Source organism: Talpa occidentalis, unplaced genomic scaffold (assembly GCF_014898055.3).
Source record: "Talpa occidentalis isolate TD23 unplaced genomic scaffold, MPIMG_talOcc4v2.1 talOcc4.14, whole genome shotgun sequence".
Classification (NCBI taxonomy): domain Eukaryota; kingdom Metazoa; phylum Chordata; class Mammalia; order Eulipotyphla; family Talpidae; genus Talpa; species Talpa occidentalis.
In genome coordinates, this window is record NW_023601433.1 from 30,487,171 (window position 1) to 30,510,029 (window position 22,859).

The following is a 22,859-nucleotide window of genomic DNA, read 5'->3' on the forward strand; positions in this document are numbered from 1 at the left end:
TGTCTGAGACAGTTTCTTACTTATCTCTGCAACCTTCCAAAAACCTGGTCTTCCACACACTAACAGCACATGAACTGTTTATTGGATGAATTAATGCATAAATGGATGGCGATGGAAGCCTACACAGTAACTTCTCTCCTAATGTCCTTTGCTCATGGAAACTTGTAGCTCCACACACAGGCTTCTAGCTACTAGCACTACAGCTAGTCTCTTGGGATGATCACAGCCCACAGTCTTAGTTCCATAGGTTAGAAGGATATCAGCTGTGCATAGTGCCATGCAAAAAGAGAAAACAAAAACTTTCCATCCTACTTGGTAAGATTCAAGGGAGACATTAAATAAATGTTAGACACTCTGTTTGGAGGTTTTGTTTTGATTTTGCCTCTCTAAGGAAAAACCGGTATTTGAAAATTAGAACAATATTGCAGTGATTTCAAAAATGAGGATGGAAAGATTATTTGAATAATGTATAACACAACTCAACTTTAATCCTTAACATATTAAATGTCTTTAATTTGGAAGATTTTCAGTATTTTTCCAATTACTTCTTTGCCATTTCCTAGTTTTCTTTCTATGTAGAAATTTGGAAAAATATAAGCAAGATAATTATTTTGTTTTCCTTACTCACAATATGCTTATAATTTGGGGCCTATATAGTGTTCCTGATAAAACCATTTCTTCTGTTCTGTTAACTTTATAATCCTCCTAGGCATAGCCTAGTTATGGATAGTCTGAATATTTGTAGTATTATCATTGGGAATATAATAACCTGGTGATATTATGTGACACTTTCCTAACACTAAAGAATCAATGTGTTTAAGAATACTCATCTTAAACAAAATGTCAAACCATGACAAAAAGCTCATATATTACCCTAGGTTATTATTATTTTGTTCCCAATAATAGTTTATGTTCTTGTTATCATGGACTTTCACTTGGGGTTAAAAGCCCAAACCATTTGACTTGCTTCAGCCATTAACCTGTGAGAAGTGATGTGTAGCATTTCTGGGCAGAAGTATCAGGTAGTTCATTATGTGTCTTATGTTTTGCCATGACAATTGACAGATAAAGAATGCTTTGTCAACTTGTGTCCCAGAGAGAAGACTATTCAAGGCAGAACAGAAATGAAATTTTGATTAAATAAGTTCAAGAAATAAGCCTTTATTTTTATACACCATTAATTGTTTTCACTTTTGTTCCTCTTTATGAAGGTATAATTGACAAATAAAATTGTTAGAGATTTAAAGTATATAATGCGATGATTCGATATGCATATACTAAGTCATTGAGCATTTGAAGACATTTGCTATTGTAGCATAATCTGGCCAATTTTGACATCTATAGCTTTCATCAAGGAATTGTCTAGGAAAGGCATGTGGTTGGCAGAGTGACTTTCAAAGATGTCTTTCTAAAAATGTTACCTAAACTTTAGAACCTGTGAATATGTTACCTCACACAGCAAAAAGGATTTTGAATATATAACAAAAGCTATGAATTTGAAGATAGCAAGGATTTCTGGATTACCAATTTAATCACAAGGACCTTAAAAACAAAAACACTTCTCTAGCTGCAAATAAACGAAGTGGAGCAGAAGGTGAAATCAGTGGGATAATGCAAAGCAGGAAGGACAGCACAGAAACTTTGTTGATTTGGGGGGACAGGGTGCCATGAAACTTGAAGTACAGCCAGCCTCAAGGAGCGGAGGGAGCTCCCAGCTGACAGCCAACAATGAAACGGAACCTCAGTTGCATGACCACAAGGAACTGAACTTGACCAACAGTCTGATGAGCTTGAAAGCTGATCTACCGCCAGAGCCTCTAGAAAAAAAAAATGACAGGAATCATGAAAATTTGATTTTGGCCTTCTGATATTCTAAGGAAAAAAACAAATGAGACACACTGCACCCATATTCTGACCCACAGAACTGTGAGATAATACATTTGTGGGGTTTTTAGAATTGAATTTGTGTTAATATGTTATGATGGCAGTAAGAAACAAATGCACCAGTTTTGCAGCTTAAGTAATATGTGTGACCTAATGAACACCATGTACCTGTACCTTCCCAGTGAGATTAAATGATTTAACTGAATTAGCCCTGATGGCCATGATAGGAAAAAATAAATGCTGACAACAAGATCTGGTCTCTCACTCTTAGATACCAGAACCATGGCAATGCAATTTATAAGTGTTTCATGACTTACAAAGGAAAACTGAGCCTATTTACTTCACCAAATTGTTGAATAAAACCTTAAGTAAATATTTATAATCCAGTTCCTGATAAGTGATGAATTATTAATCTGGTGATTCACTGTATAAATAATAAGTGACTGAAACTTGCCAATTTATAGGAACATTAGGTTTCTTATATTAAGATTGACCCAAGAGAAAGACAAACACTGGATACTTTTACTTTTATGTAGACTATAAGGAAACAAAGCAAATGACAGACAAAACCAAACCAAAACAAACCCTTGAAATCTAACCACAAAAATGAGGCTACCAGAAGGTAAGTAGGGTCAGACCAAAAGATGAATGGAGACCAGTGGACTGTTTTAGAAGATTATTGGTACTTTGGTGGTGGGCGTATGTCACAACATACATTTGAAGGTGTGAACCTATACCCTTAAGACATATACCATGCTATAAGCCATCATTATGTCAATAAAAATAATTAAATAAATAAAAAGTTTACCAATGTACCACATCCCTATTAAAGAAACTCTACCAAGATTTAAATTTATAATTTTATAAGGATTCACAGAGGTCAGTCCTTTTTTTTAATTTTGTTTTTTTTTTGTATTTTTTTTTAAAGATTTATTTATTTATTATTTATACAAGCACTGGGTACAGTCAGAAGCACAGGAGGGTGAGAGAATTAGCCAGAGCCAGAGCGGAAGCAGAGCAGGCAGAAGGACCGAAGTACACTGCTGAGGGGAGAAGCGGGCGGCAGGAGAGGTCTGCACGCCATGTGGGACACTCCTCTGGTGGCCGGGGAACAGCCGGGGATCGAACCTGCGCTGCAGAGGCTGCAGGCAGCTTCGCAACCCAGCGCTCAACCGCTGCACCACCGGGGAGGCCCAGTCCTTTTTTTAAAAAAAAGATTTATTTATTTATACATACAAAAGTTGGGGTACAGGCCAGAGGTGCAGGCAAGGGGTAGGGTTGAGAGGATTCACCAGAGACAGAGTGGGGAGCAGAACAGGCAGATCTACTGAAATGTACTGTTGAGGGGAGCAGCGGGGGAGACAGGAGAGGTCTACCGCACCATGTGAGTTAGCTTCCTGGCTGGCCAGGGATCCAATTTGTTCAGTGCTGCAGATAGCTTCTTAGTGCTGCGACTTAACCCCATGCACCACCAGAGAGGCCCGCGGTCAGTCCTTTCAAATTTATAATTTTTTTTGAACTATTTTTTTAAAGATTTATTTATTTGTTTGTTTATTTATTTATTTATTTATTTATTTATTTATTTATTTATTTATTTATTTATTTATTTATACAAGCACTGGGTACAGTCAGAAGCCCGGGAGGGTGAGAGAATTCACCAGAGCCAGAGCGGGGAGCAGAACATGCAGAAGGACTGAAGTACACTGCTGAGGGGAGCAGCGGGCAGCAGGAGAGGTCTGCGCGCCATGTGGGACCCTCCTCCGGTGGCTGGGGAGCAGCTGGGGATCGAACCGGCGCTGCAGAGGCTGCGGGCACTTCGCAACCTGGCGCTCAACCATGTGCCACCGGGGAGGCCCTTAAATTTATAATTTTAACCTCAAAAGCTTATAACCAAATTGAATTAGGAAACTATACTTAATCTGCTTCCACCTCATTTTGATATGTTGCTTCAGATATTAACTCATATATTATGTTTTTTTTTGGTTTATTGGTTTCGATGAATCCATGTCGGTTTTAGAGTCTCCAAGTCATTTTAGTCGCAGAAAAACGTTCCTATCTTCCCACTGAGTTGGTATCACCAAGATGATTCATGTCCAGAATGGTTTTAGGGTTAGATGTGTTTCTAGATTAGTAAAGAACAGCCCAGCCTGTGTTTCAAAAACAATGACATGAAGAGAGAGGTTACTAAGCCACTTAGCAGGAAGGTAGGAGGGCCTCTGATTTCCAGTATCCAAAAGATCCCAAGTCAAACTTCATGTGCTCAGGCAAAATTTTCACTATATCATGCTAACACGGCATTAAGGATATAATGTAGTGACAGCCAAAAGTAGGGCTGGGCCTAATAGAGGTGTTGAGAGATGTGAGACATTGTTGAAAACCAGGTTAGATGTTCAAGCTTCACATATGAGATGGGATAAAACCATGGCATTGAAAACTGAAAAAAGATTCAATGAAAAGGAAAGAAAAGCTCAATTTGAGGAGACGAAAGATACTGATCCCATGAGAATAGAAGTTTCACCTTGGAAAATATTGGGAAAAAAGATGGAAAACAGGGCAAATGGAGAATGTGGAGATATTTGGAAGAACTTTATTTTTGAAATGTTATAGAGGCACAATTTAGATTTTTCAGCTATAAAGTGACAGGTTGCTTGAGACATACTCATTTGTTGTCATAATTGGAGATGGATTGTGTGTGTGTGGGGAAATATTCTTGAAATCCAGTCAAATGGTTTGCTGAGTGGAGTGAATATGAATTATTGTAGCCCTGAATTTAGCAGGCGTCAGGGGAAATGACTAGGTTTTTTGAAATTTTTGACACAGTAAAAAATAAAAATAAAAGGAGAGATATGTCACAGGAATGCCACCATTGTGAGTGAAAATAGTTGGAAAAATGGTAATATCTTTAGATGAGACAAGAAAATTGTGAAATAGATATAATTTGGAAGAGATGGGGCAGATTCGCCTAAAGAGATGTCTCGAGGAAGAACTTTCTATTACCTTCCAATCTGGTACGAATGTGAAAGAGAATTTTTTTTTTTTAATAATAGAGAAGTAACTTTGGAGAAAAAGAATTGACTTTCTAAACAGCCTCCCTATATCAAGAGCATCTGATTACAAAATGTGCTTTGGTGATACCAGGCTACTCCCCAAGTCTGACAAGCAGAATATGGGAGCAAATTCAGCTTCAGTGCAGAAGAATCTGAGGGTTGCACAGCCAGACCTAAGTGTTAACTTATCCCTGATATGCCAGCTGACATTTATTATCTACATAGATATTTTTAAAATAAATAATGGTGTGTCACCATTTCATCATGAAAAACAATTCATACTTTTGCAGTACCCACTAATTAAGGGAACATGGTGAATAATTTTATGTATATTAATTTCATTAAGAAAAAAAATACCTAAAAGTGTAAAGGTCCAATGAATAGTTTGAGACATAAGAATGAATATTTTCTAAGGTGTGATGACTAGAATCATATATTTAAGTAGCCATGGAATTTGAAACTGTAAGAGTTAAGTGAAGAAGGAGCAAAGAGTGGTAGGGAGGCCTCAGGAAAAGGTTTCATTGAAATCTCCTCTATGAAACTGATACACAGAAGCATTCATAAGAGGGTAGTCTCATGCAAAAGCTAGTGTCATAATACTCTGCCAGGAAATAAAAAAAATCAATTGAAATGCAGTGAATGAACTCTGCAAAATTTCAATAAAATGACAAGGCTATTCCTATATGACATAAGTGAAGTGTGCTTTTTCACCAAACAGTTTTTCCCAACTATTTTAATGATTTGCTTAATCCTTAGGTAATAGAATTAGAAATTAACTGTACATATTACTAGTAGTCTTACTATCTTATCATAAACTTTCTGAGACCATAATAAATGTTCTTAGTGTTTCCCTAAAATCCTTTTTTTGCAGGAGTTATTTCTTACTGAGAAGAGCAGTAAAGAGAAAAGGGAGAGCACTAAAGAATGTAAAGATTATGGGCCTCCCTGTTGGCATGGGGGTTAAGTCTCAGCACTAACACACTATCCCTGCTGGGGTCTGATTTTGATCCTCTGCAAGGAATCTATCCCTCATGTGGCACAGCAGACCTCCCCTGTCTTGCTGGCTGCTCCCTTTAGCTGTGTATTTCAGTAAATCTGCCTGTTTTCCTTCCCACTCTGTCTCTGGCGAATCCTCTCACTTCCCCTCAAGCCCACCCCACACACCTCTGGCCTACACCCCAGTTCTTCTATACATAAATAAACTTTTAAAAATATATATAAAGATTGCAACTAGATTCTCAGAGATGCTCAGAAGACCACAAACTCATTCTAACCAATTCAGTATCACTTTAGCACTACTCTGCTTTTTGTACTTTGTGAAGGTTCTTCTTGGGTTTAGAGTCTGCCATAGAAGACATTTGCAGTGACTTTGCCCCATGTTAACAATCTATCAATTAACAACACTACCAAATATGCTAGTTCCACTGGCATTAAATAACTAAATAGACCTTAAGATACCTATAGTGTTGCTTTATCTAGAAGAACAATTAAAAGATCATTTCTGAAACAAAATTATCTGTTGAAAATACCTTCATACTGAGAATATATACTTTTGCTCAAATTGTACATGTCCCCAAACTGATTTGTGTAGTTCAATTGGATTATGACTGAATGATTGTTTTCCTTGTCTTTATAGGCTCAGAATTAAAGACAATGCCACAATTTGGACAATACTTACAATTTGGCTAAGTAAATAAATAGGGAGCATCTTTCAGATACAATTTTTGTTAAGTCTTGAAACATGCCACTTACCCTTTCATCAGGGTAAAGGTAACTTTATTTTACCTTGTTTTATTTTTGAAGAGTTGAAAGATGAATTTTAATTTTTTAATTTTTTTAATTAAAAAATTTTTTAATTTTTTTCTCCCCTGGACCTCTTAATTTAATCAAATCCTAGTATGCTATTCTTTGCTATGTTTTTCTCTTTATTAAAATTATACCTCAGTAGATTAATTGATGAACTATTACATAGAAAATGTCAATAAAAATATCAGTTGAGGCCTTGAAATATTTAGTAAAAATGTGAATTATCTAGAAATTCAAATGATCAAATGATTTCAAGGGTCATAGAGGAAATGTAAATAAATGATGCTTGTGAATATAAAACAATATAGAATAATGAGGACTGTGGGGTTCTAAAGAATGCATGTCCAACTTAAAATTCATAGATATGTATGAATATATAAAGTGATATAGATATATATATAATTCCTATATATGTGTGTCACTCCCTTATACAATGCTTTGTGGCTTTGTGTCAAATATTGGAAAAATAAATACTAAAGTGTAATTATATGCTTGTTAATGGGTTGATGAGATGTTCTATTTAATTGGTTTTCTTCATGCTGTTTTTGGTGTCAGGGAAAAAACAGTTTTTACTTTCAATTGCTACTAATTTATCTCATGTTCTATGCTCTCTGCCAATTTAGTTATTTAATTACAGCAATATTCATTTCTCTTACTTACAGAAGTTTAGTTTTGGAATGACCTACACATCACCCAAAAGAGATGATTAAATGAGAACGTACTCTGTTACTGAAGGTAATGGAAGACAGGAAAATTATGATGAATGAAACCCATTGGGAATCCAAAGGAGCTCATTTTTAGATAAATGTCCCAGCATCCTACTAGAATGATTTTTATTAGCCTTGCCAACAAGAATGAAGTAATCAATGCATTTCCTCTGTCATGTCACTAAGAAGTACAAAAGTGCGGCATGTTATCCAAGGGGGAATAGCAAGAAGAAATTCTAACAAAAGGTTCAGAGTGATTGACATTCATCCATTTTGAAGGTAAGGTAATGGCTACTAGATGGGGAGGGGAAAATTAGAGGGTGAAAAATGAGGGCGCCCAAAGGACTGTGGTAGAGGACTAGGGTGATATTCCATTGGTAGTAGAGGTGATGTGTCATATATCTGAGGAGGTGTGATCCTGTGCCCCTGAATCGTATACAGTGTTGTAAACAAATGTTAACTCAATAAAAATTAAAAAAAAAATACATGAGACAAAATGACAAAAATTTAAGTTCTAAAATAAAGATATAAGCAAGAGTATTATGGGGAAAATTAAAAACTGATTTCTATCTTGCCACATCTGTGTAGTCTTTTCCATATTATAACCATATTGTCTCCACCTTTCTCTATTTGTATAATAGGGAGTGACATTTATTTCATCTCTTAAAATCGTCTGGTCAGGACCTTGTTAAATAAAAATAAATGTAACTGATGAAAGGCAATCATTTTGAAAAAAATTTTGATTAAGATATGCTGAAGCTGCATTTTGATACTGGTCTTCCCCTGCTATTATGTCAGGTTCTTTTTATAAAACAAAGAATAGTTAATAGTACTTTGATACATTAGTTTATTTGGACTTATGTTAAGAATTTATGTTTCAACCATCAATAACCATTGTTTGCTTGATTGCTCATATAAACCATTTTTTACCAAGGTTTGAAGACTTTTTTAATGTTGCGATATTTGCTGTATGGTATGATTTATTTGAAATATACACCTTTGGGTTTCACAGATGTCTATGTTGTATATTTTCATTATTATTTATATACTCCTCATTGATTACTTTGAACTCATAATAGTTTGAAGTTGTATTCATATAAATAAGTTTTTGTTTTATTCTTCCCTATACTGCACTATAAAAGAAATTTGTCTATGTCATTTGAATTATTTTATGAACTTTTTTTACATGAAATGTGGCAATAGCTATGATAAGAAATTTTAAAGCAGGGAAATAAGGTAAATCGGAGGGAGTTAGCTGGGGGAAGTCTTCAGAAAGTGAGATTCTTTGCAAACATTTTGTTTCTACTGAAATTTGGGGCACACTGATGTAACAATGGAGGGTTTAATAATTATAGCAAAATCAATGACACTGAGTACATCTTGAAGTTTCCCGGTAGAGAGAATAAGAGGAAACATTTTTTCATAACATGTATTCAAGAATATCAAAGACAATTTTCAAAAAAATAAATAAATAAAGTTGTGGGTCATGCCTATCTAGAATGCAAGACTTATTCCAAAACTACAGTATTTAATACAGTGTGGTTTTACTTTATGTTAGCAAAGTATCTTTGAAATAGAATAGAGTGCAAACACATGCTTACATCAAAATGGGATATGTAATAGAGATAGAGCCTCAAATCAGTAGAGAAAGAAAGGACAATGAAATAGATGATGTTGAAATCATTATCTATCCACAGGGAAATCAGAGCCTTACTACACAATAAAACCAATTTCAAGTAGGTTGCAGATCTAATTATTTCTTTAAGTGTACATGAAAGTAAATGAAACAACTAAGCCACAAACAACAAAAAACAAATTCACTTTAAATGTTTCAGAGAAAATATGAGGATATGTTTATAAATTTTAAATAGGGAAGAATTTGTTCAACAAGTCACCAAAAGCACACATACCCCCACACTGATAATGATAATGATGATAATGATAATTCAGTAATAAATGTGATTATTTTTAAATGGTGTACGAAAACAGTACAAAAAATAAAGTGAATCAACAACTTTTAGGTTAGGAGAATATATTTGTCGTGTATGTAAATGATTAAAGTTTGCTATTTAAAATTTGAAAATACCTGTTATAAATTTAGTAAAGACAAAAGAAAAAAGAAAAAGGGGCAAAAGTTATGAATAGGCAATTTATAAAATAAGCAGCTCATGTGGTTGTACCAAAATGCAATGTTGGTCTCTGACGCTAATAGTGATAAAACAGCAAATTAAAATAATAAATACGTTTACACCCACCAGAACAAAAAAAATTCAATGTTTAATAATACCATTTGTAGGCATAGATTGGAGAAATTAATTGTCATACTGAACAGAAGATTGTAAGTATGCACATCCACTCTGGCTGAAGCCTGCCGAGTCTTATAAGCTTGAATTGTATTGACAAAGTGATGTGATTTCATTCCTAAGTTCAAATTCTATTTAATTTTTATTTATTTATTTATTTTTTGCATAGAAGAACTGGGTTGTAGGCCAGATGTGCAGAGGGTGAGAGGATTCATCAGAAGCAGAGTGGGAAACACAACAGGCAGATTTACTGAAATACACTGCTAAGGGGAGCAATGGGCAAGACAGGAGAGGTCTGCTGCTTCATATGTAGGTTAGCTCCATGGCCGGAGACTGAACTCAGGTCATACCAGTGATACAACTGATATTCTTTGGGGATGATTCATCAGTCACTTATGGATAAGTGTGAAAGCCAGAAAACCTTTTGGCTGCATATGTAGTTATTTTCATCTCCAATAATTGGAGGGCAAGTAAAGCTAATCAGTCCTGTACATTGTTATGAAAGGGAATGCATTCTGTGTGTCTAGAACTGTGCTTCTCATTATTATATTCACTAGCCACCTGTGGCTTTTTAAATTTAAATAAATCAAAATAAATTAAATTAAAGATTTCATTCCTTGGTTGTAATAGGCACATCTTACATACTCAATAATATAGTTGGGTAATGCATTAAACAGGGCAGAATAAAAGAACATTCCCATCAGTACAGAGAGTTCTAGAGGACACACTCATAGAACTCAGATTCTGGAAAAAGGGTATGGTTTACCAGGGAACACAGCAACATCCCACTCAACTTTGTGGTGTAGATCCTGCCTAATGAATGCCAGGCTCTTCTACCCAGAGACCAGTAGGCAAAAAGGGAGAGCTGCTGTGGGGTCAGGGAAGTTACTGTTTATCACCTAAGTGATCCCAGGGGGAGTTTCTTCGTTGTCTCAGTAAAATTGACAACTGGCTGTAAATCAGAGGTTCTTACAACCTTGGTCTTGATAAATTTGGTAAAACTATATGCAGAAATCAAGAAACCTGTTTACTTTCTAGAATGCTGATTTATTAAAAAAAAAAAAAGATATTGAAGGATATGAATCAACAGCCAGATGAAGAGATAAAGAAGGCGAGGTCCCAAGCAAAGAAACTTGTGCTCATGGAGCTGGGGCCTAGCTTGGTGGCACATGGAAGCATTCTAATTCTCCAATCTGAGAGTTCTCTGAACCCCCTCCTTTTGAGTTTTTATAGAGGTTTCCTTACTCAAGCATTATTGACTAAGTCATCGATCATTATGGATTAATTTAAACTCTAGTCCTCACTCCTCTCAGGAAATCATAGGGCAAGACTGAAAGTTCACAAACTCTATTTCTGCAAGGTTTTCCTGGCAACCAGCAGCAATCCTCGGGGTATTTTTCAAAAGTCACTCACCTTTATTGATTGTTATATAGTTGTGATGTAAAGTGATTTGTTATGCATAACAGAACAGCTATTTCACTCATTTCTCTGAAATTTCTATGAACTGAGGATAAGAGAACAAATATTACAACAAAGATGCTACCATTACTCAGAAAAATTCAAAATTTGGGAACTGTGAAGCAAGAACTGTGGATGAACACCAAATATATATAACCAGCATATTTTGGCCATCTTGATTTCTTATAAATCATTTTCTTGCAGAGTGGTAAAAAACAATGAGCAGTAATTATGTTTTCAAGAGCAGCTGTAGCAATAAGGACTATAATTCTTTCTTACAGTTTTCCTTTTGTAAGTCCCTCGGACAAAGCGACCAAGTAGAATCCCCCAATGTCTATAATCTTATTATGTGAAGCAAATAGTTTCATGAGCAAAAATTCTCAATAACCATTATGTTATCAGTAGTTTGCTAGGGGGGGCCTCCCTGGTGGCACAGGGGTTAAAGACAGAGCTATCAGACCTCCCTTGCTGCACAAGGGGTTAAGCACAGCACTGTGAAGCTATCTGCAGCCTCTGCTGCATGAGTTTGATCCTAGCCAGGGAGCTACCCACATGGTGCAACAGACCTCTCCTAGCTCACCCGCTGCTCCCCTTAGCAGTGTATTTCAGTCAGTCTGCCTGGTCTGTTCCGCACTCTGTCTCTGGTGAATCCGCTCACTCCCTGTACCTCTGGCTTGTACTCCAGCTCCTGTATGCATAAATAAACCTTTAAAAAAAAAAAAAAAGACAGAGCTATCAAGCTTTTGCCAGCCACTGTAGCACTGAGTTCCATCCCTGGCGGGCCATGGAGCAACACACATGGTGCAGCAGACCTCTCCTGCCTCCACTGCTGCTCCCCTCAGTAGTGTATTTCAATAGATCTGCCTATTCTGCCTCCCACTTTCTCTGGTGAATCATCTCCCCCCGACACCTCTGGCTTATTCCCCAGTTCTTGTATGCATAAATAAATAAATCTTTAAAAAAAATAGTTTGCTAGGGTTGCCCTAGCAAAGTACTGCAAAGTAGGTAACAGAAGCAATAGAAATGTATTATTTCACAGGTTTGCACTCAAGTTACTGTCAAGGTTAGTTCATTCTATGAAGAAGAATCTATTCTGTTTCTGGTGGCTTGCTGGTCATCATTGTAGTTCAGCTGATCACTGTCTTCCTCTTCATATGGCTTTCTCCTTTTGTATATATTGTATATAAATGTTTCCTTTTCACATGGACAGCAATCCTATTGCATTCATACCCATTCCAGTATGAACCTTATCTACCTCATCTTAACTACATCTGCAGTGACCTTATTGCCAAATAAGGTCACATTCTGAGGTTCTACTAAGGATTCAGACTTTAAACTTCTAATTGGGGAACGGAGGGATTGCACACAATTCAACCCATTACCCAACCTTAATTTTAATTGCTAATGTTGTTGTTTCCTATACAGCAAATCAACGTATTTCAGTGTCTGTTACTCCCCCCAAAAATCTAACACAGGACAAAGGCACTACAAATATAGTGACATTTTGTAAGAGAAAATGTTATTGGTGTATTAGTTTCATTTTCAGTCTTTCAAAAATTTACCAAAAATGTAGTGTTCCAGGAACTGTCCAAAAATATTGGAGAAATCAGTAGGCAAAAAAAAAGAAAATATTTTATTTTTATTTATTTAAAAAAATTTATTTATGTATATAAGAATTGGGGTACAGGCCAGAAGTGTGGAGGGTGAGAGGATTCACCAGAGACAGAGAGGGGGACAGAACAGGAAGGCTGACTGAGAGGCACTGCTGAGGGGAGCAGGGGGCGAACCAGGAGAGGTCTGCGCCATGTGGGTAGCTCCCTTGCCAGGGATAAAACTCATGCTGCAATGGCTGCAGATAGTTTCATAGGCTGTGTCTTTTTTTTTTTTAAATGGAAAATTACCTTTTTTTTTTTTAAAGATTTATTTATTTATTTATACAAGCACTGGGTACAGTCAGAATCACGGGAGGGTGAGAGAATTCACCAGAGCCAGAGCAGGGAGCAGAATAGGCAGAAGAACCAAAGTACATTGCTGAGGGGAGCAGCGGGCGCTGCAGAAGAGGTCTGCGCGCCATGTGAGACCCTCGCCTGGCAGCCAGGGATTGAACCGGCGCTGCAGGGGTTGCAGGCAGCTTGGCAACCCAGTGCTCAACTGCTGCACCACCGGGGAGGCCCCATAGGTTGTGTCTTAACCCCTTGTGCCACCAGGGAAGCCCAACAAAGTTTTTATTAACTGACAGTTTATATTTTAGTGGATGGAGATAGACAGTAAGCAAATAAGCAAATTAGATCTTACTTGCTTACTTGCTGTGATAAGGTCTTACACCAAATAAAATAGATTAATGAATGATTAGGTAGTTACATTATACTCAAAATTTAGTAATTAGTTATTTTTAAGTAGTATCATTAGTAACATAATTAGAAAATAGCAAATAGCAATTATAGTCTGTAATTACTAATAATTGCTGAATTACTCTCTTCCTAGGTGACACTTTGTCTGGAGTCTAAATAACAAGAAGGAGGGCCTCCCTGGTGGCTCAAGGGTTAAGATGCAACCTATGAAGCTAACCGTCACTGCAGCATGAGTTCAATTCCTAGCCAGCCAGGGAGCAACCCCCATGGTGCAGCAGACCTCTCCTGACTCGCCCCGCTGCTCCCCTCAGCAGTGTACTTTGGTCAGTCTGCCTGTTCTGTTCCCCACTCTGTCTCTGGTGAATCCTCTCATCCCCCACACCTCTGGCCTGTACCCCAGCTCTTGTATGCATAAATAAATAAATAAATCTTAATAAATAAATAAATAAACAAACAAATAAATAAATAACAAAAAGGAGACCACCAGGCAAAAATCTTTGGCAGAGGGAGCAGCTACTGCTACAGGAGTGAGGCTAGAATGAGCTGGTCATATAATAAGAACAAAAATATAAACCTGTGTCTCCAGTGGTTTTGAGAGAAAAAGTGGGCCAAGAAGTGGCTAGAGTGGAAAAGAGCACTCATCTCAATCTCTTAGCAGGTTAAGGAAATCAGAGCCATTCTAACATGATAGGAATAACTGGGGAGAATGTGGTCTGGCTTACATTCATACACATAACTGGTCAGCAGCGCAGGAAAGCTGGAAGCAGAAAGACCAGTGAGAGTGATTTTGCAATAAACTGCCTAATGATCATACTGTTCTCCCCTGGATGATAACAATGTAGATAGAGAAAGGTAAGTGGATCCAGGACATGTTTTTAAGCTACAGATAACAGAAGTTAGCCTAACTTGCTGATGGATTGAAAGCAGGAGTGAAGAAATGAGATGAATTGAGGTAAATTCATCTGAATTGGCCAATTTGGTGGACAGTGGTGCCAGTTACTGGCATGAGAAAGACCAGAGGAAGAGCAGAATCTATGGGGCTAGATTAAGAATTCTTTTTTGGCTATGGTAAATTGAAGATGAATATTGAATAATGAAATAAATATGTCAAGTGTTAGCAGCTGATATATAAATCTAGAGTTGTGGGAAATGGTCTTAGCTGTAAAAATAGGTTTAAGAGACATCTACATATTAAAAAACACATAAAGCACTGTGGTTAGATAACATCACATGGGAAGATGGTATAGTTAGAGAAGAAAAGTAATCCTAATCATGTCAAAGCTCTCAGGCATTTGAGTATTTAGAGGACAATTATTCATAAAATTAAAACAGAGACATAACCAATGGATTTTTTCAACATCTGAGGTATCTTGCCATTTCTGTGTGGTGGAAACAGAAGTTCTGTTGAATGGAATGTACAAAAGTGAAAACTAGAAAGCAAAGGTAGAATAGAAACACTTTTAACAAGTTGTAAATAGTATTAGAGACTACAGAGGTAGTTAAAATGGACTGTGAGATCAAGGAAAGATTCTGTGTTATTGCTTTCATTTTTTAAATATAGAAAATGCTGATGATAATGATCCTGTAGAGGAGGTAGAATTTGCTGATACAAGAGAAGAACAATAATTTCAGGATTCGCTTTGCACAGTTTGAATACAGGTATTCTTTGTCAAAGGCTGATACATCTACATTGAATTTCAGTTTTCAGAATTTTTATTCTGACATTTGTCCATCAACTGCTTTTTTTTTCTCTACAACCATTGTAACAGATATAAATATAATACCTCAGTATCAAACTTGAGATTCCACACCCAAGTCCTCCTTTCCTTAGATCTGTCAGCTAATATCCTGCCGAGAAACAGAAGGCCACTCAAATAGGATTCTTGTTGGAAAAGCATGCATGTTGTTCAGATTTGGAGTGGGCAGAGAGGTAAGGACAGGAAGAGAGGACAAGAGCCTATGGGGAAGGTCTACGGTGTTTTGTGGTTGGTGTTGTATAGTCACTGCACCAGGAGAGAGAGAGCATATATTTCCAAAATTCTAACAAGGATATAAACTAATGACACCTCAATAAAAAATAAAACAAAACTTTGGTAATATTAAAGAGGAAGGGAGTGCCCTTTGTTGATATTGTTATTTTTTTAAATGCTAGGTAATATCACACCATGTTTATGTACTTATAGTAATGAACTTAATGAAGAAAAGACAGTGCTCAGGAAGAAGTAATCATTTCAGCAGTAAAGCTACTGATAAGTAAGAAAGTATAAGACACAGAGTGCAAGTGAAGAGGTCTGTATTTTATAGGAACTAGGATTCTTCATTCATAATGTGACAACCATGCACCAAGCCACTTCTTGATCATATAGTAGTATTTTCCAACTGTTTTGCCTCCAGATAGGGGCATATGATTGGTCTTCATAACAGCAACATAGAAATAAAATGATGCTGCTGGGCTTAAGCAGTTAAAGCTTCACTCCACCATTCTTTTGCCTTTACAACAGCCACAGAGGTCATGTATCAAAGATGGCCTCATAAAAAGGAACATGATCTGAAATTGAAAGCATTGCTTAAAGGAAAACTGCCACACAACCTAAAGAACAGTATTAAACTTCGTGTAAGTGATAACCTTTCAATAACCTTTCAATGGGAAACCACTGAGATGCTAGAATTATTCTTTTAGTAAATTGTCAACTTACCTTGGTAAATATTTCAAGAAGCAAAAACAGTAAGTGTGCCTAGAGACTCATGGATTGGTAGGCTTCATAGAGGGCAGATGGGAATAATTCCTCAATCTGTATTACTGAAAAATGAAGTAAGTTCATAAGTTAAAAATGAGGAAAGAAGAGTTGGTGTTGAATGTCTGGAGAGAACAGGCATAATTTTGTATTTTGGTGAACAAGAAAGCGAACATATTTGAGTTAGTAGGATTTCTGGGCAGTGGCAAAATCATATTTGAAATTTGGATTTACAAATTTAAAATATCTAGTGTTGCTTAATTAAGACTTTTTAAAAATATTTATTTTATTTATTTATGCATACAAGAGCTGGGGTATAGGCCAGATATGCAGGGGGTGGGTGAAAGGATTCACCAGAGACAGAATGGGGAGCAGAACAGGCAGACTGACTGAAATACACTGTTGAGTGGAGCAGTGGTCGAGACAGGAGAAGTTTGCTGTGCCATGTGGGTTAGCTCCTTAGCCAGGGATCAAATTCATGCTGCAGTGGCTGGTGATAGCTTGATAATACTGAGACTTTAACCCCTGCACCTCCAGGGAGGCCCTTAATTACGACATCTTAAACGGTGTAGCATTAAACTAAATAAACAAATACAAGTTTGTCTTAGAACTAAAGAATTCCACTTTCATCTAATTACACTGTGATGAAAAAGATGATATTACAAAATATTTTAAGATAAAAATAGGGTAATTTCAGGTCACCTAAGGATAGGTCATGTAAGCAGACATCAAATATTGGCTGTTGTTGCTATAAACAGCACTATGGGGCTACAAGGGAATCAAAGAGGACAGAAACTGGTGTGGCAAGTTGGAAATCTACTGGAGACTTATTCTCTTGAAACTAGTCATCTTATATGTTTGGTTGCTTTCCTTATTTTACATCTCCCAACACTACTCTGCTCTTTATTGCTGTTTAACTTAAATCATATTTCTAACTTCCCTAGATAGCCTAATGGTTCCTTGGTTGACAGAGAGGATGTGTAAAACTTCTTTGAATTCCACAGTACCAAAAATTCTACTATGAAGAGAAGCTTAAAAAAAAAAAAGTCTCTGAAAGGAACATTTCCTCATAAATAACAACTTTCAATGGTTTATGCTATTGACCATGTGCTTTGTGGTGCTCTGCATATATCACATGAGAGAGTCACTATGAAGGTATGAAATAGGCATGGACTTTAATGATCTCATTTTAAATATCAGACATGATGTTTCAACCGTTTAAGGCATTAGCCCAATGTTACAAAGTGGTTGAGTGAAGTTCAATGCTATACAACTCACTCCAGAATCGATGGGTTTCCAAAAGTGTTAATACCCAGCTCGCTCTCTGTTGACAGCCTTCTGATAAATATTCAGCCACTGACTTCCACCTTGTCACTACTCTGAGGCGAGAAAAGAGACAAGGAGGTGGGAGAACACAAGAGAAATTGTGCTGCCACTGTTTCCACAAAATAAATGGAACTTTAATCTGGAAAAAAAATCATGAAAAAAGCACAAAAAAAAAATGCTGATTCCATTCTTATCTTTCTGTCACCCAGTCCTAGCAAGTTCCTCTAACATTTCAAGGAGAAAAGCTGCTTATAAAGTTTTCCTTTTAAACAAAGAAGATGTATTTAATATCTCTGGGTTTATTCTTTAGTCAAAATACTACTTAAGTCTCCTACTCAGTCATCTTTCACTACTTTAAAGCAATTAACTTTGTTATGTCAATTTTAATGTAAAATGATTCCCTCTAGAATGATTTTGTTTCTTTGGAATTAACGATAAAAGCAATTTGCCAAGAGCCCACCTGCTTGTCTTCCGCCGAGCATATTTGAGTCATGAGACAATTTCAAGGATTTCTGGTGAACAGTTTGCCAAAGGTAAAACTGACACAAGGAAAAACTATTGCAAAATTAGTTCTAGAACTATTTCTTCTCTGATGTTTTCCTCTTGAAACACCCAAAATTTCAATATTGCCTTTTCTGATCTATTTTTCTATCAATAATTATTTTCATCATCTATATCCTCTGTTTGTGAATTGAGTTCCCCAAATAAATCTCCGCATTTACTAAACACTAGGGTCCTTCTTAGCTTCCTTATGTCATCACTGTAGGGGAAGTAGAGTGAGTAAATGAAGTTATTTGAAAGTGATATTTCTAATATCTAGGAGATATAGATGTCAATATCAACAAGGACTATATACAATAACAATATCCTAAAAAATTTCAGTTGCTTTGAAGACTGGGATAATTCATTAATTTCCTATTTACATCTATAAAAAGAATTACCACAAATTTAGTGATTTAAAACAACACAAATTTGTTCTTTTACATTTATGAATAGTAGAATTCCAAAATACATAAATAAAAAAACTTTATGTAAAAATTTATGTAAAAATACATAAATAACAACAACAACAACAAAGAAATAAAAGATAAGTTTCATGGGCCTCCCTGGTGGTACAAGGGGTTAAGCACAGCACTGTGAAGCTATCTGCAACCTCTGCAGCACGAATTTTATGCCCCACACACAAGGCACAGCAGACCTCTCCTGCCTTGCCCACTGCTCCCCTCAGCAGTGTATTTCAGTAGATCTGCCTGTTCTGGTCCCCTCCCTGTCTCTGGTGAATCCTCTCACCCCCACCCCCACACCTCTGGTCTACACCCCAGTTCTTGTATGCATAAATAAATTTTTTAAAAAATCAGTTTCACAATGCTAAAATCTAGGTTGTCTTTGGGACTGCATTCATACTGGAGACTGGAGAAGAGAGTCTGTTTTCCTTGTTTTTTCCAGCTTCTCAAAGATACCTATATTCCCAGCATCAGTGTCTGTCCCTGCAACTTTAAAGCCAGCAGCATAGCATCTGCTGTTCTTTCTTGTCTCTCCTTTCATTCTAATAACTTGTCCCTATGACTGTGATCTTCCCACCTCTCTGTTATAAGAACTTCTGTAATTACATTAGACCCCCTCCACCAAAACCATCCAAGATAATCTTCCCCCATCTCAAGATCACTCACATAATCACATCTGCAAAATTCCCATTGTCATTCACAGGTTTCAGGGATTAGTATATAGATGTCTTTGAAGAGTCATTATTCTCCCCAGCACAGATAGTAAAATGGGACATCAGCTGGGAACCAGAAATTTTGGGTCCTGGCCCCCATTCTGTCATTTAAGCCATCAAGCTTTACAGTTGGAATGGGACTCAGATAAAATCCGATGCACCAGCTTGCCCGCTTTACTGCCCAAACAACACATTTCTCAAATGAGAAATAAAGGCCCAGAGAAAGCGCCTGACTTGCTCAAAACCAAATACCTGGCAGTGGCAGAAGGGGAGAAAACACAGGTTGGATACCCAATGCCAGTGCCGCTTCTCCTGTTTCAGACATAGGACCTGGCACACCCAATATGTGCCTAAGGGACTGTTGAGAGAAACAAGTGAGACGTACAAGTGAAAAGCATTGGCCTCTATAAAGTGCTATGTCATTTTATAGGAGGCATTTTTATTTATTCCACAGTAAAAATGTAGAGCTGTCAAACATGTGTCAGATCTCTTTCCTACCAATGAACCAAAGGCCTGAGAGGAGGGAACATGGAAAGTGAAAAATTTAGAGCTTAAATTGAGTAAAAAGGGTTACTATCACTTTTTGCTCAGTGGTTTTGCTGAGAGCCAATTTATAACCGCCCTTTACTATCAGGGAGAAATCTCAAACCCAACATCAGATTGGATATTTGAAAAATGGTTAGATATTTAGAGAGTGAAGGGACTGTAGGAAACATCAGCTTCTCAGTATCTGCTCTGCTGACTTGCACTTCCCTTTTGCAGAGATGAGAATTCTAAATTGAGCATCAAACGTGGCTAGGGTTGCTTCTCAAAATTAAACTGCTGCTACAATTTATAGAATTGTATTTAATCTACGGTTGTTTCAGGGTTAAGTTTGAGCTCAGGCACATGGGAACATTGCAAATGAAATAAAAAAGTAACACTTAGGGCCTCCCTGCTGGCTCAGTGGTTGAGCACTGGGCTGTGAAGCTACCCGCAGCATCTGCAGCGCCGGTTCGATACCCTGCCTCCGGGAGAGGGTCCCACATGGCGCGCAGACCTCTCCTGCTGCCCGCTGCTCCCCTCAGCAGTGTACTTCGGTCCTTCTGCCTGTTCTGTTCCCCACTCTGGCTCTGGTGGATTTTCTCACCCTCCCGCGCTTCTGACTGTACCCAGTGCTTGTATAAAGAAATAAATAAATCTTTAAAAAAAATAAAATAAAATAAAAAAGTAACACTTAAATTTTATGAACTAAATTCTGCAACTGGGCAATGATAGGAGATCTCCCTTTGTTTCCCCCATGGTTGATGAGCACAGCCTCCAAATACTAGAATCTTTTAGAAGAGAAAGACCGTTAGGAGAGAGTTAATATGTTGAATATGGGGAAAGACAATGGGGTTTCCCTCAACAACCTCACCTGGGAAAGGACTAAATCACTGAAGGGAAAATGTCTCCTCTGGCTGACTGGGTATATGAGGTTGACCAGTTTTCCTACAGTTTGAGCTGAATTTAGATAAAGAAAGCAATAAATGCCAGATAGTTAGCTAGAGTTTAAAGAATCCCAGTTTCTGTGAACCTTTTGTTGAGAAGAGGAAAAACCTGTGCTAGAGACCTTACTAGAAGTTGGGAGGTACAGACTGCTACTTCTGTAGCTTTAATTCTGGGCTACTACAGATGTAACTTTTTTTTTTTTCCCAGATGTAACTCTTAATGATAACATTCAGGTCTTGTGCCCATGTTTGTACAATGAGTAGGGCCTTTGGCATGGCAAAAACTACCTCGTGTAGAATTCCCTTCACCAATGCACCCCTGCACCATCACCAAAGTCCCCTGTGCTCCTCCCTCCATCCTTCTGGAGAAGCAAATTTTGTTTAAAAATGAACAATGATGGAAAAAATAAATAATAAAAAAGAAACCTACCTCATGTGTTTTCTCTCCTTCACCAGAGTCCAAAATCTATACATTCTGCTGCTTTAACAAATTGCTTTAATCATTAAAAAACATTAATGAGCCACCAAGACTGTTACGGATTCTGTTTCTCAAGTTGAGGTTTCTGCTATGCCCTGGTGTTACAAGGCAGGTGACAACTGTGTTTTGTGTTCACTTTAGAGAGAGAACAAAATTCCGGAACCCCAGCCAACCGAAACAAACTGATTCATCTGCATGCCCTTTCCCCAGAATGTCTCCTGAACATCACCAGGGGACAAGGAAGACGTGTGGAGGTAGCGTATGCACAGTAAAATGTTCTCACCGCTCTCTACCCATCAGAATCTTGCTCTTCTAACATCCAAATCATGTCATCCCAGGACTGGGTCAGCTGGAGAGGTTTTCCCTTCCATACACGGGACTAATCAGGCAGTAGGTAAAGTGTACCTTAAACTTTTACCTTTAACCCTTTATTGCATCGATACTGTATGTATACACACATTCACATACACTTGTATATGCCCTTTACATTACAACTTTTATTTCCTGCAATTGTGTAGGGGACGTCATGAATAATAGAAATTCTTAAATTGGGGCCTCCCTGGTGACGCAAGGGGTTAAGTCACAGCACTAGGAAGCAATCCAAAGCCACTGCAGCACAAGTTCGATCCCTGGCCAGAGAGGAAACCCACATGGCACAGCAGACCTCTCCTGTCTCACCTGCTGCTCCCCTCAGAGGCAGAATTTTTTCTACTTCAATGCATCTGCCTGTCCTGCTCCTCACTCTGTCTCTGGTGAATCGTCTCAGCCCCCGCACCTCTGGCCTGTACCCCGCTCTTGTATGCATAAATAAATAAATCTTTAAAAAAAAAAGAAATTCTCAAATCTTTCCTACTTGGCAGTTAATTGTAATGAGAAAACTGCTTTCAGCTGTGTGCATAGGAACCTGCACACTCAGAGATGTACACAGCCCCACACACTCTGCCAAACTTCTGAGACTGTCACTGATTTGGTTGTCCTGCCAGCAGCCAGGCCCTGAACAGACAGCACAGTGGAAGCCATGAACACTATCCAAAGCAGAGAACCTATCCCTGCAGTCCTGTGAATACAGTGATTTCCTGTTCTGGGATGTAGTCACCACTATGACATGTTTAAATGATTGAGTTCTGGCCTCTATCACACCAACCTACACACAGAAATACAGCTGTATAGGAATGATTCAAGGAATCAAAAGAAAGCAAATATTGGTTTTACAGTTTTATTGAGATGATTAATATACAAAATACATATACTTAATATATACAATTTGATAAGTTTGTACATACGTGCAACCCAGGAAGCTATCATCACAATCAAGGTAATAAACACATAATACATCCTCAAAAACTTCCTCCTATGCTTTTGTTATGTTGAGTGGTGGTAGATTTCTCTATGGTAAAAACACTTAATGTGCAATCCACTTTCATAGCAAAATTTTCTCTTTTTTAAAACTTTACTGATGGGCCTCCCCGGTGGCGCAGAGGTTGAGTGCTGGGTTGCGAAGCTGCCCGCAGCCTCTGCAACGCCGGTTCAATCCCCGGCTGCCGGGTGAGGGTCCCACATGGCGCACAGACCTCTCAT

The 22,859-nt window shown here is 37.6% G+C and overlaps 1 long non-coding RNA gene across 1 annotated transcript; it reads right to left on the bottom strand.

Annotated features, from left to right (window-relative positions):
• Positions 1-1,594: 1,594 nt before the first annotated feature.
• Positions 1,595-21,399, bottom strand: LOC129145826 (uncharacterized). The gene is made up of 3 exons (XR_008551918.1): positions 21,234-21,399; positions 16,253-16,356; positions 1,595-1,817 (listed from the first exon to the last, which is right to left on the bottom strand). It is a non-coding gene; the product is annotated as an uncharacterized LOC129145826 (long non-coding RNA).
• Positions 21,400-22,859: the final 1,460 nt, after the last annotated feature.